This window comes from Podarcis gaigeae (assembly GCF_964106915.1).
Source record: "Podarcis gaigeae genome assembly, chromosome: 3".
In the NCBI taxonomy this organism is placed as follows: domain Eukaryota; kingdom Metazoa; phylum Chordata; class Lepidosauria; order Squamata; family Lacertidae; genus Podarcis; species Podarcis gaigeae.
In genome coordinates this window covers 111,324,192-111,338,221 of record NC_139680.1, presented here as the reverse complement: position 1 = coordinate 111,338,221, position 14,030 = coordinate 111,324,192, and the positions used below count along the sequence as shown (strand labels likewise).

The 14,030-nt window shown below is 44.4% G+C and overlaps 1 protein-coding gene across 1 annotated transcript in view; it reads left to right on the top strand.

Annotated features, from left to right (window-relative positions):
- The window catches only part of EFEMP1 (EGF containing fibulin extracellular matrix protein 1), a 267,037-nt gene that overhangs the window by 81,610 nt on the left and 171,397 nt on the right, over positions 1–14,030 (top strand). The gene's annotated exons all lie outside the window — the stretch shown is intronic.

Genomic DNA, 14,030 nt, shown 5'->3' with positions numbered 1-14,030 from the left:
GACACCATCCAGTAGCCAATCCATGGTGGCACCTCCGGATGCTGCACCCCCCTGCAATCCCTACACAGATCTGGCTGACACAAGCCACAAAACCACAGCTCGCCCCTATACACGAAGCCAAGCCAAAGCACAACTAAGTGCAATACAGCCATCTTCTCAGGAAAACTCTTCACAAAGTTCAAGAGGTCAAGACACAAAGACTTTAGCAACTAATCCACACCTAATGACCCACCTAAGTGGTACTCAGGATATCACTCAAGAAATCACTCAAGGTATCTCTCAAGTAATTAAGGAACAAAAGAAGAAAAGGCACACTAGCCTGGGAACTTCCTCTCTGCCCAGAACATTGGAGGCTAGACACCACACCCCCTCTACAGTATTTATAGGAACTCAAACATTGAGATCCCGCTCTGTTCCAGTAACAAGAAGCCGAAAGCACCAGCCTGAAGATGACGAGTGAGACCTCGTCGAAACGTCGCCTAGACACCCCAACTTTTACACGGGAAGACACCCGAGGACACCAAAACCTGCATATATATATATATATATAGTTTTTAATATATTAATTAACGTTCATACTGTTGTGTATTGAGTCAAATGATTTTATATCTGTATTATTATTGTCTGTATTGCATTAGGGTAAAGTAACTGCCTTTTGGTTCCAGAGGGTACAGCTACTATTGGTTCATTTAAGCTGCTGTATTTGGATCCTCTGTCTTATTGGTTTCCTCCAAAAGGCAGGACTGTGATTGCCTGAGATTGTTCCCTCCAAAATGTATCCTTTCTAGCTTGTTCCCTGTCCCTATAAATGTAGCTCTTCCCTCCTCAAGTCTCAGTCTTGTTTGCTTTAATAAAGAAGTGTTACTAGAGAACTGTCTCCAGCATATTACGTCACAACACATACAACAAAACCTCTCATCTTATACAATATTTTTTGGACTTCCGTCAACACCTCTGATGATTTCCCGTTCTTTATCACTTATTATGCATTTCTTAATTTCATATTACCTTTAATTATCAACTACTAATAATTCTCCTCATTGTCTTTTTTGCAATATTTGAAATACAGTGGTACCTCGGGTTACATACGCTTCAGGTTACAGACTCCGCTAACCCAGAAACAGTGCTTCAGGATGAGAAGAGAAATTGTGCAGCGGTGGTGCAGAGGCAGGAGGAGGCCCCATTAACTAAAGTGGTGCTTCAGGTTAAGAACAGTTTCAGGTTAAGAACGGACCTCCGGAACGAATTAAGTACTTAACCTGAGGTACCACTGTAATTCACCTTAGGAAACGCTTTGCAAACCTACCAGCGTAATCTGTTCATCACAATTACTTTTCAAATAGTCTGTAAATTTCCTCCAGTCTTCTGAGAATTTCTGATCCCGCAGGTTTTGAATTCTTCCTGTTAGTTTATCTAATTCTGCATAGTCCATTAGTTTCATCCTCCATTCTTCTTTCGTCGGGCTCAGACTCAGGGTATTGTAACTCACTTGTCTAGGCAAACTCCCCCAGCCTCAGTACATGAAATTTGGGGTTCATGGAATCATAGAACTGTAGAGCTGGAAGGGACCCGATGAGTCATCCAGTCTAACCCCCTGCAATGCAGGAATCTCAGCTAAAGCATCCATGACAGTTCAAGACCCGATATCCTTAACCGAGACAGCACTATGCTGGTATAATAATTAAACACCTGCTGGACCTCCCACCCTGAACATCCAAAAGGGAGGGCCACCCAAAGGCAAAATGGATCACACATGACTGTGTTGTAGTTGCTGCTCCTAATTCATATTTACAGCCTTGGAGTTGGCCAATGACTGCAGCCGATGTAAAGGTCAAATGGTGGTTGCTGGAAGTAGCCTCTGTGCGTCTGTGTGCACACACACACGCTTGAAAATCGCAATTCAGCACCCCGATGGATGGGCTGCTGGTTTCAACAGATCCTCGGACTCAGCAAAAGTTATAAATACTGATAAAGGCAGCAAATGGAAGATATAGCATGCAATCAATTTCGCTTGCTCTAGATGGGAGAATAATGCATCACTTATAGACTTGGACGTATAGAGCGTTGCATGTAAATTATTGAGTAACTTCCCTGCTATTTTCCCCCTACAAGAAAAGCCAATGGGCAAACGGCCACTCAGCAGGGAGAAATTATCAGCACATTGGCCTTGGCTCACGAGGAAGCCATCTGCTATATCTGCATCCCTCTGGGCGCTGCCAGTGGCCTAGAGACTTCAAAGAAGGGTTGCCCTGTTGGGTTCCTATGTCCCAGGTAGAGCATTAAAATGGTGCCCTATTGCACCCCAAAAGCACTGTACAGTGGTACCTTGGGTTAAGTACTTAATTCTTTCCGGAGGTCCATTCTTAACCTGAAACTGTTCTTAACCTGAAGCACCACTTTAGCTAATGGGGCCTCCTGCTGCTGCTGTGCTGCCGGAGCACAATTTCTGTTCTCATCCTGAAGCAAAGTTCTTAACCCGAGGTACTATTTCTGGGTTAGCGGAGTCTGTAACCTGAAGTGTATGTAACCTGAGGTACCACTGTAACTTCCAGCTACCCCTATTTAGCAAGAACAACCATCAGAATATCGGGTGCTGACTTACGCTGAGGCAGACCATTGGTCAATCTGGTCAATTGGTCAGTCTCCAAGGTCTCAGAAGGGTGTTTATTCTTAGTTCTACCTTCTGCATGCAAAGCAGATGTTCTACCACTGTGCAATGGCCCTTCCTCAGAGCCTCAGACCCTGCTTAATCTCTGCACTGCAGTTTTTTTGTGATCAGCTTTTGTTCGTGTGGGTCACCAAGCCCTCCCGTGGTACAATGGGTCAGAGCGTCTGGCTGTTAATTGAAATGTTGGTGGCTGGAGCCAAGCCAGGGATGGCTGTGGGCAAGATTCCTGCATTGCAAGGGGGTCCATAAAAAACAGCTAAAATTCAAAATTCGCACTTCTCCAAATTTTGCAATGCTGTTCTCCCGCCAGGTAATGTGCACAAAATACATATACTGCATTAAAATGCATATATGTGTGGAAATAAGATACCAAAATTCACTATATGAAGGGAAATTGTTTGGAACAATGTACACGTTGGGCAAAATTGAATACAAAAATTGGTAAATTCACACTCAAGGGCTGACGGATTTTCACGAGGACCTTTAAAAAAAATGAAAACTGATGTAGGAATCTGGAGAACTAAAAACTGGAAGGGCGACAAACTAAGAGAAGCTGGAATGGACAAATTTGCCCATCTGTAGTACAAACGCACTAGATCTTGTGTAGACCCTGCTGCTCAAGTGTAGCCAATGCCCAGCCTAGGTGGAATCGGTTTGGAAACTTTTTCTCTGCGAAACTGCAATTACATCGCTCACCACATGGGGCAGTGGTGGCACTTCATCGAGAAGCTGCAGAGATTCGCCTGGCCATAAGGGGCAGTGGTCAGTAGTTCCTGGCACTTTGGCGTGAAACAAGAAGGAATTGACTTTTCCTTCCATCCTATTAGAAATGTAGTAAACATCTAAAAACTTGACTATCTTGTCCTTTGCTTTGGTCCAGCCCAGGGCCGGATTCAGGTTTGATGAGGCCCCAAGCTACTGAAGGTAATGGGGCCCTCTATGTGTCCAGCTGTCCTTTGTCAACAACAAAAATCGCTGTTTTTTGTGTTGAATATATGCTATATGGTAATTTATAGACCTAATAGGGATCTAAAGCCATTTGCACATAACAAAATATGTATTTTATCAAAGTAATTTTGAAGTGAAATACAATTAAGAAGTATATCAACAGTGAAATAATTACTAAGCTCTAACTTAAAATGATTTTTTATTCATAACAAACTTAATAATGCAAACACATTGGCATTTAGCAATAACAAAACGACCTTGAGAAACACAATTTACAAAGACTCATAATCTAGTCTCTAGAAACCACTGTATATAGAAATGAGAAAACCAGTGATATTCCTGAAGAAGCTTCTCCACCCCCATCGTTCTGCCCGGATGCTGAGGTCCAGCGCCAAGGGCCTTCTGGCACTTCCCTCCCTGCAAGAAGCCAAGTTACAGGGAACCAGACAAAGGGCCTTCTCGGTAGTGGTGCCCGCCCTGTGGAAGGCCCTCCCATCAGATGTCAAAGCGATAAACAACTACCTGACATTTAGAAGACATCTGAAGGCAGCCCTGTTCAGGGAAGTTCTTAATGTGTGACATTTTAATGTATTTTTAATCTTCATTGGAAGCCGCCCAGAGTGGCTGGGGAAACCCAGCCAGATGGGCAGGGTGCAAATAATAAATTATTATTACATCATTATTATTTAGGGAGCCGGCCAGCAGACAGGGCCCATTACTTACATCATAGGAGCCTACACAACACAAAACACTGTTGCTGTTTTATATTTGGTTATTATCTTATGTTTTGGAAATGTACATCCAGGTGTGTTTTTTCTTTAATTTTTTGGGGGTCCGCCCCCCCCCCCCGAGAGAGTGGGGCCCTAAGCTATAGTTTGTTTAGCTTATATGTAAATCCAGCACTGGTCCAGCCTTGGTCAAGATTCAGATCTGAAGAGATTGCTTTAAACCTCATGCCCAACCATCAACTTTGACTGGCACCCGCTTATAAATCACTCTCCATCCAATCATCAACATTATGATTCCTTTATTGGCCGAGGGAGCCGGCGTACAGCTAACGGGTCATGTGGCCAGCATGACTAAGCTGCTTCTGGCGAACCAGAGCAGCGCACGGAAACACCGTTTACCTTCCTGCCAGAGCGGAACCTATTTATCTACTTGCACTTTGACGTGCTTTCAAACTGCTAGGTTGGCAGGAGCAGGGACCGAACAACAGGAGCTCACCCCGTCGCGGGGATTCAAACCGCCAACCTTCTGATCAGCAAGTCCTAGGCTCTGTGGTTTAACCCACAGCGCCACCCATGTCCCTACCTAAATGGACACAGGTGCTAATATGAGGCTTCAGGCAATAAATAACTTCTGGATTTTTTTCCTGTAAATACCTAACCGGTAAGATGCCCTTCATAAACTGTAAGGCTGAGCCACAAATTCTCACTTGAGAACATTCAGCTCAACAGTTGAATGCTCAATAGCTCAACACTTGTGGACTTTCAGGGAGGTGAAAAACTGGATTGGGAGAGAGAGATTTTGGAGGGGTTGTTTGAAAGGTTTTTGGGGTGGGCTTACTGGTTAGCAGTTCAAGAATTAACAGTTCCATTCTGCTTTCTTTTTTACATTTTTGGAAGCTATAGCAGTGATAGAGCTACTCTCAGAAGTAGTTTGTTTGTTTGTTTATCCATAATCCCATAATATTATGCCATGATGTAGCACCTTTCCAGTGGCATTGTGATGATGCTCATGGTGTCAGCTGCCAACTTATCCCACAATGCCCCTGTAATGAATACCCTAAGAACTCTCCACAGACCACACCCAGCAAAAAAGGATTGTTGTCGAGGAAAAAATAGGAGAATTCCCTGGTTGTCAGGATCCAGGTTTGGGGCAAGTACTCTTTAATGAGAAAACTCCAGCAGAGATTTAAAATCATAAAATATGCAGCAATGTGGAAATAAAGACTGTTAGACCTTTAAAATATACCCTTCTAAGTTCCTTCCAAAGTTCCCCTCTTCCCCTTTAATAGAAAAAGACTTTACGTGTGGTAAGTTAAGAATTGGTTTACTTACAAACTGTTCAAAGGTCAGGTTCGTGTGCATTTCCATGCATCATTCAGAAAGCACAGGCAGTAAAACTTGGCACAGTTATAGCCATGAAAGTTCCTAAATTATGGGCATAGGAATTATTGGTATAGTGGTTTGTAAGAGCCATGCAGCTCACATGCTGAACTGCTCTGATCAATTGGATAGGGAAGAAAGACTTGATTGAGCTAAGCATGGCAGGACAGCTTACTCTATGGTCTTAACACTTTCATGCATGAATGTTGCTTATTCAAAGTTGGTTATCCCACAAAAAGCACCAGTCTGGAGGGGGCCCAAGCATGTCTGCCGATTCAAGTGTAGCGTTCCCATGCCTTAGCCTTACACACAAATGGGCTGGTGTTCTTGGGAAGTCCATGTAGACTCGCTAAGGCACATGTAGGACACAGGAAAGCAGCATTCTCATGGACTATCTCACATCTATTTTGGCTCTCGGGCAATTCCACATGCTGCTTTTCATGAAGCAAAAGGAAATGACCTCATGTAGCGTTCTGAGTCTCCACCATTCATAACCAGCAGGAACTTCAACTGGTTGTGGTTTTCTGCTTGAACTGAAAGACCCACACAGGTGCCCAGTCTGGAATGGAGCCTTCCTGCTATCAGCGTGGAACATTCATCACTCTGGGAATACAGGCACCTGTGCCCCACACCTGCAACAATTCTACTCTCAAAAAAATGAGCCCATTGCAAATGTCAACACCGAACACACACCAAATACTCGCCGAATATTTGTTATCAGCCTAGGCACCTTCAGAGCAGCTGTTGAACATCTGGCTGACAAGCAGCTGTTAAATTTAGCCTTGACACACATCAGTCCCAGGGGATTTGGTCAGAAGGCACATCAATCTAGCACATTTCTGAAGCAGACCTGGGTCTGGAAAGGACCTGGATGAAGGACCACGTAGGAACCACATGTAGGCTGCAGTGGATTCCATGATGGAAGAAAGACGTGGCATTTTGTGGAAGAAAATAAATTAATAAATACATTTGTGCAAGAGCTTCCAAGATTTTGTTGTTGTTTAGTCGTTTAGTCGTGTCCGACTCTTTGTGACCCCATGGTCCAGAGCATGCCAGGCACTCCTGTCTTCCACTGCTTCCCGCAGTTTGGTCAAACTCATGTTGGTAGCTTTGAGAACACTGTCAAACCATCTCGTCCTCTGTCGTCCCCTTCTCCTTGTCCCTCCATCTTTCCCAACATCAGGGTCTTTTCCAGGGAGCCTTCTCTTCTCATGAGGTGGCCAAAGTATTGGAGCCTCAGCTTCAGGATCTTCCAGTGAGCACTCAGGGCTGATTTCCTTAATGATGGATAGGTCTGATCTTCTTGCAGTCCATGGGACTCTCAAGAGGCTCCTCCAGCACCATAATTCAAAAGCATCAATTCTTCGGCAATCAGCCTTCTTTATGGTCCAGCTCTCACTTCCATACATCACTACTGGGAAAACCATAGCTTTAACTGTACGGACCTTTGTTGGCAAGGTGATGTCTCTGCTTTTTAAGATGCTGTCTAGGTTTGTCATTGCTTTTCTCGCAAGAAGCAGGTATCTTTTAATTTCGTGACTGCTGTCACCATCTGCAGAGATCATGGAACCCAAGAAATGGGAGTGCCTGATCACCTCATCTGTCTCCTGAGAAATCTCTATGTGGGACAAGAAGTTTCCAAGATAGAGGGTGCAAATTTCTGGCATGGTTGGAACCAAGTTATGACCAAAGGATGCTTCAGAAACTCTGGGTTGTTTCTAGTGAAGTGGTCCCATTCAGGCAGAGCCTTCCACTTGCCCTTTTCTCACCCTTTGCACCTCTCAAAACTGTTCTGGGTTTCCACCCAACCCTTAGGCAGGGAGAAGAGAAAAGGCAGGTAGGAGGCACAACAGACGTTTATAAAATTAAGGGTGTCATGGAGAAAGTGGAAACAGAGAAGAACACTTGAACTTGTGGACGTCTGATGCAGAAGATTCAGAAAGGACAAAAGGAAGTACTTTTTCATGTAGCGCACAGTTAAACTGTGGAACTCTCTCCCACTGGAGGCAGTGATGCTGCCGATTTGGATGGTTTAAAAAAAGTGTTGTACAAATTCATGTTGTTGCTGCTGGCAGCTATCTGTCTTCAAGAGTAAAGTCAAACCACTGGGAAGTTACAGCACCTGCTGTGGCAATAGAGACGAATACAGGAGAGACAGGTTTCATTGCAGGTGGGGCCGATGAAGGCTTCCAGTTTTGCTGCTGCAGCTGTACCACGGCATTTCTTCCCTCATGAGAGAAATTCATGTAGGAGAAGGCTGTTAATGGCTACCAGCCACAATGGCTGAGCCTCCATGGTTACATGCAAAAATGCTTCTGCAAATCACTTGCTGGAAACCACAGAACGGAAGTATCACAGAGTTTGAAGGGACTGCAGGAGACATATAGTCCAACACCCTGCATTGCAGGAATCTTTTGCCCAACGTGAGCCTCAAATCCACATCCATGAGATTAAGAGTCGCATGCTCTACCAATTGAGCTATCCCAAGACTTCCCTCATAACATTATTATTATTATTATTATTATTATTATTTATTTATTTATTTATTTATTTATTTATTTATTTATTTATACTCCACCCTTCCCAGTTCAAAAACCAGGCTCAGGGCGGCTTACAACAAATTTAAAACACTTCAAAACACTTAATTATAAAAGCAGCATAAAATACAGTATAAAATCATGAATAACAATAAAATTCAAAAATCAATTAGATAATCCCCAGGGCTAGCTGGCTGAGTTAGTCCTACTTGGGCCAGCGAGGAGGCCAGGGGAGAATTAGCTGTGGGGTCTCAGAGTGGGTGATCTTCATAAAAGGGGAGGTGGAGGGAAGAGAAGGGAAATAAAAGATCAGGCTGAATTCAAATTAAAAACCAGGTGGAATAGCTCTGTCTTACAGGTCCGATGGAAGGAAGTTAAATGCTGAAGGGCCCTAGTCTCGTGGGACAGAGCATTCCACCAATTCGGAGCCATCACTGAAAAGGCCCTGGCCCTGGTGGAGGATAGTCTGACTTCCTTAGGGCCCAGGACCTCTAAACTATGGTTATTCATGGACCTTAGGGTCCTCTGCGGGGCATACCGGGAGAGGCGGTCCCATAACATGAGTACTCATGCGCTCGGGTCCTGCTTGCAGGTTGCACACAGACATTTGGGTTGCGTGGCGAGTTCCCGTCCCCCCTGGTGGAAATGACAGAATTATTAAGGTTAATGGGCTAAATATGGCCACAACTTTATTGGTTATATCCGGCTTCAGCCTGTCCGCTTGAAGTCCAGGAAGGGTTAACCACCAGTAGGGGGAGTCTTGCTGATGCACATCAACTAGGAACTCCCAGGGTCACCACCTTAGGCCCTCACCTCCCCAGACTTCGGACAGGGCCACACCCCCCAGAATCCTTTAGCGAACTACCCTTCAATATGTGGGGCAGGTGATGGCGCTTCCTGCCCTCTTCCATCTACAAAAACAATACCAATGCCTAACCACCAATACCAAGAAAGTTGTGATGATTTGCTACGAGGTAGGCGAAAACCAAGTGGCTGGTGCCAATTTGCCAAGTGGAAAAATTCCTACCAGGCCCCTCAACGGCGACCAACTGAGGTCCATAGCAAGGTCAAGGAACAAAAACCTTAAAAGGCGGGAGGGTGGGAAACTGGAACAGCTGATAGGCAGGAAAAGAGGGAGATCCCAGGCCACGCCTGTGTTAAATAGGGCAAGCCATGCCCCCAGAGCCAGCCGATTGGATGGCCAGGGGGTGACATGGACAGGGATTCCCCCGATCGTACGGGAGCTGGGCTCCAGCCTCCGTGCGCATGGTGGGGCAATGACGCCCGCAATCCCACCTCCTCTGGAGGGCGGAAGAGGCTTTGTGAGAACAGGATGTTAGACTAAATGGGCCATTGGCTTGATCCATCAGGATCTTCTCGTGTTCTTAAGAGAAGAAGTTCCATTGCGCATGCCAAAGTCCTTGCGCGGACACAACAACTTTCCAATAAATTCATTGCCGAATTCTGAGATGCTTCGGACAGAATCAAGGAGAGTAATCTCCTCATCTCATCCTGTGTGCTATCCCTTCTCTCTTTCTCATTGCAGTCTAAGCCCCATTTGTCACACAAACGTGGCCCAAACATCTTTCCATTGGGACGTAGCAACCCTAGGAATTGATCTCTCTCTCCCCCTCTCTCTCTCTTTCGTTCTCTCTTCCCCACCCCCACCCCTCCTCTTCCCCAGCAGCCGCCCTGTCCCCAAACCGCCACGCAAACCACAGGATGTGGATCGATATACCTTCAATTGGAATAATTGTTTTCCTTTGTAAGGCCTCCCTTCCTCCTAGCTCTGAATGGAGAACTGTGTGATTGACCTCCAGAAAAACAGCAGATGTGACTAAAGCCGAGCGCCTCTGGCCTAATCACTCAAAAGCTTGGACCTTGGAAAATAACCGGGGAGAATACTCTGAGCAAGGGCTGTGGAGCTGTGGGAAAGAAACAGCAGGATGAGCTTTCAAAGAGCAACTCTTTCCGATAACATGCGCGCGCACACAAAAAGCCTTCAGACTTGGCTGTTCTCTTTTATATTATTGCATGTGCATGTAATATATAATAATAATATTTTATTATTTATACCCCGCCCATCTGGCTGAGTTTCCCCAGCCACTCTGGGCGGCTCCCAATCAGGTATTAAAAACAATACAGCGTTAAATGTTAAAAACTTCCCTAAACAGGGCTGCCTTCAGATGTCTTTTAAAGATAGGATAGCTACCTATTTCCTTCACATCTGAAGGGAGGGCGTTCCACAGGGTGGGCGCCACTACCGAGAAGGCCCTCTGCCTGGTTCCCTGTAACCTCACTTCTCGCAATGAGGGAACCGCCAGAAGGCCCTCGGCGCTGGATCTCAGCGTCCGGGCTGAACGATGGGGGTGGAGACACTCCTTCAGGTATACAGGACTGAGGCTGTTTAGGGCTTTAAAGGCCAGCATCAACACTTTGAACTGTGCTTGGAAACGTACTGGGAGCCAATGTAGGTCTTTCAGGACCAGTGTTATATGGTCTCGGTGGCCACTCCCAGTCACCAGTCTAGCTGCCGCATTCTGGATTAATTGCAGTGTCCAGGTCACCTTCAAAGGTAGCCCCACGTAGAGTGCGTTGCAGTAGTCCAAGCAGGAGATAACCAGAGCATGCACCACTGTGGTGAGACAGTCTGCGGGCAGGTAGGGTATATAATAAAAAAACCAAAAAGGCCTACTTGGAGATGCCGGCATAGAACCTGGGACCTTGCGCATGTAAAACAGATGCTGTACCACTGAGCTACAGCCCTTCACCCACCCAAACATAGCAATATATGTAACTGACTTATACTGAATCAGACAATTGGTACATCTAGCTCAGTATGGTTTGCAATGCCTGGTGGCAGCTCTACAAGTTTTTCAGAATATTTGTTGCCTCGTTCCATTTAGATTTTGGGGTTCTTCCTTAAGATTCGTCACGGGTTTGGGATGAGATGGACTTGCCAGTCTGCTAGTGTGCAAGGGACACGGACCAAGTCCAGACAATTTTGCTCATCCCTAGTTGTACACCTCCTGCCAACCTAGCAGTTTGAAAGCACGTCAAAGTGCGAGTAGATAAATAGGTACCGCTCCAGTGGGAAGGTTCTCCAGAAGGGGCCACATGACCCGGAAGCTGTACGCCGGCTCCCTCAGCCAATAAAGCGAGATGAGCGCAGCAACCCCAGAATCGGTCACGACTGGACCTAATGGTCAGGGGTCCCTTTACCCTTTACCTTTAGTTGTACACCAGCCTTCTAGAGCCATGGAAAAGATGACCGATCTATCTTCTGCTTTGCTTGACAACCATTCAGATATTTGAAGACTACTGTCACATTACGTTCTTCACCTTCTCTTCCCCAGGTGAAAGATACTGGTACCTAGCTCTTTCTTTTCTTTTCTTTTCTTTTCTTTTCTTTTATAATATTCTTTATTGATTTTCATATACATACTCCACATACACATATTGCATTACATTTTACACCTAGATTTGCTCCTAAGAGCCAACTTTCTTCCTTCCTTCTTCTGGCTTTTTATATCACATCTAAATTTTTCGCATTGTCTTCATCCGTTTTGTATATTATTGTTCTTCTTTCGTAATTGTCCATAGAGTGTCTATAGCCAAATAAATCCTCCTGTGTATACAATTCTTATTGTCTGTCTGTATTCATTCACAACTACCATTGGTTAAATTAATCACATTATACATTTTACTTTTTGTTATTTTCTTTATCCAGAATTTTTCTTTGTATTTCACCTTATGAGGTTTATTTCAGTTCTTCTGGTTTCACTATTTCACCTTAATCTTCCTATATATGACATAACTTTTTCCCATTCTTTTCTATCGCCCTGTTGTCAAATTTCCCCCGTTAATCTAGCTATTTCTGCATATTCCATTACCTTCTGTCGCCATTCTTCTACTGTTGGTAATTGCTGTTGTTTCCAAACCTGGGCAGGTTTAGCCCATACCTAGCTCTTTCAATCATTCCTCTTACCATTTTAGCATCCTAGTTACCTCCCTGTAAACCCAGTAGGTCAATATCCTTAAAATGTGGAGCCCAGAATGGGAGACCGTAAGCCAACTGTGGTCTCACCACCTCAGAACCGAAATAACTGTTACTCCCTGTGAGCTGGACTCTGCCAGTATACTGTAGAATTAAGCTTCCAGATCAAGTAAAAATTAAACAGGCTGGTTACGCCACACACGCAATAGCAGGACACAAATGCGATAAATCTATTTTTTAAAAATATAATAAATATTGCACCAAATTCTCTTTCTGTCCGTGTTTATCAATACGTCTACTGACTGGAAATGGATTCCTCTTCCAGCTTATTTGCAAAAAAAGAGAGAGACAGAAATGCTTCAGTTTGCTTTTATCAAAAGAATATGTGTTCAGCACGCGACGGACATTAGACCTAACCCTTGGGTTTTCGGTCTTTTATGTCTAGCAATTAACAGCCAAACACCTTGTCATAAACATTTTAAAAGGTCAAAGAGATTGCAACAGTTTGGCGAAAGAGATAAATGGTCAAATAAAACATCAAATTGTTAATTCCCAGGTGACAAAAAGCGACGTAGACCCGATCAATAAGGAGGCCCAAAGCATTCTGGGGAAGAGGGAAGGGTCAGCCTTGAAGTGTTAATAACTTGTTCACATTATTTTCCTCCAGTTTATCATGTGACATAGCAGGTCGCCAAGCCGTTTTAGCAGCAAGTCAGTATTAGCAGTCAAGCAAGCAAGGGAGGATTTAGAGAAATTGCTAACGTTTAAAAGGAAGGGGAAAGGACAGGTAAGTCACTATCCTTGCTAAATCTGCGTTGTTAGCCAAGCCGGGCAAATGTTTCTCAGGCTTTCCTTTGCATCTTGAGTCAGGTGCTTTATTATTTCATTAAAGATTGGAAAATCTCGCCCTTTTTTCCCCCTCAAACCATAATTTTAATTGCAAGACAGATTTTCGTTGTGGGTTTCTTTGTGCACATACTGAAAAAACAAAAGGCACACTGTGCCTTTTTTTAGTATAGGTTCTTCAGTCATCGGACTCATTAGTTCATAAAGGTAAAACTTGTGCCATAAAAATTAGAGGGTTATTGGACTGCGTCACACAGTTATTTGTGTGTGCAATATATGTTTGCGGGGGGGGGGGGTATCTATAGTCAGAAAGAGAGAGAGAGAGAGATGTTTTTATATATCTTACTGACATCAACTTTACAGTGGTACCTCAGGTTAAGAACTTAATTTGTTCCGGAGCTCCGTTCTTAACCTGAAACTGTTCTTAACCTGAAGCACCACTTTAGCTAATGGGGCCTCCCGCTGCCGCCGCACGATTTCTGTTCTCATCCTGAAGCAGAGTTCTTAACCCGAGGTACTATTTCTGGGTTAGCGGAGTCTGTAACCTGAAGCGTCTGTAACCTGAAGCGTTTGTAACCCAAGGTACCACTGTATTGCCAATTAGCTCCGCATAAATTCTAAATGCCAAATTCTTTCCAAATAATATTGACAGCATTGTTTTGAACTCTGCTGGAAATAACCATTTAGGCCAAAGGCCATACTATAAATGCCATATTTTAAATATCCCTAGTTATAGCTTTGGATGTTTGTATGTGATGCCAATAAAAGGTTTGATGATGATGATGATAGTTATCATTGATGGCCCACAATTTCCGGCAGCTATCCCAGGAAAATCTCAATCCATGTTCCGTCTCTGATTTGGCTTTTTCTGTAAGGACCAAAGGTGAGTGGTAGAGCTGATTCCTTGCATGCAAGAATGTCTCTGG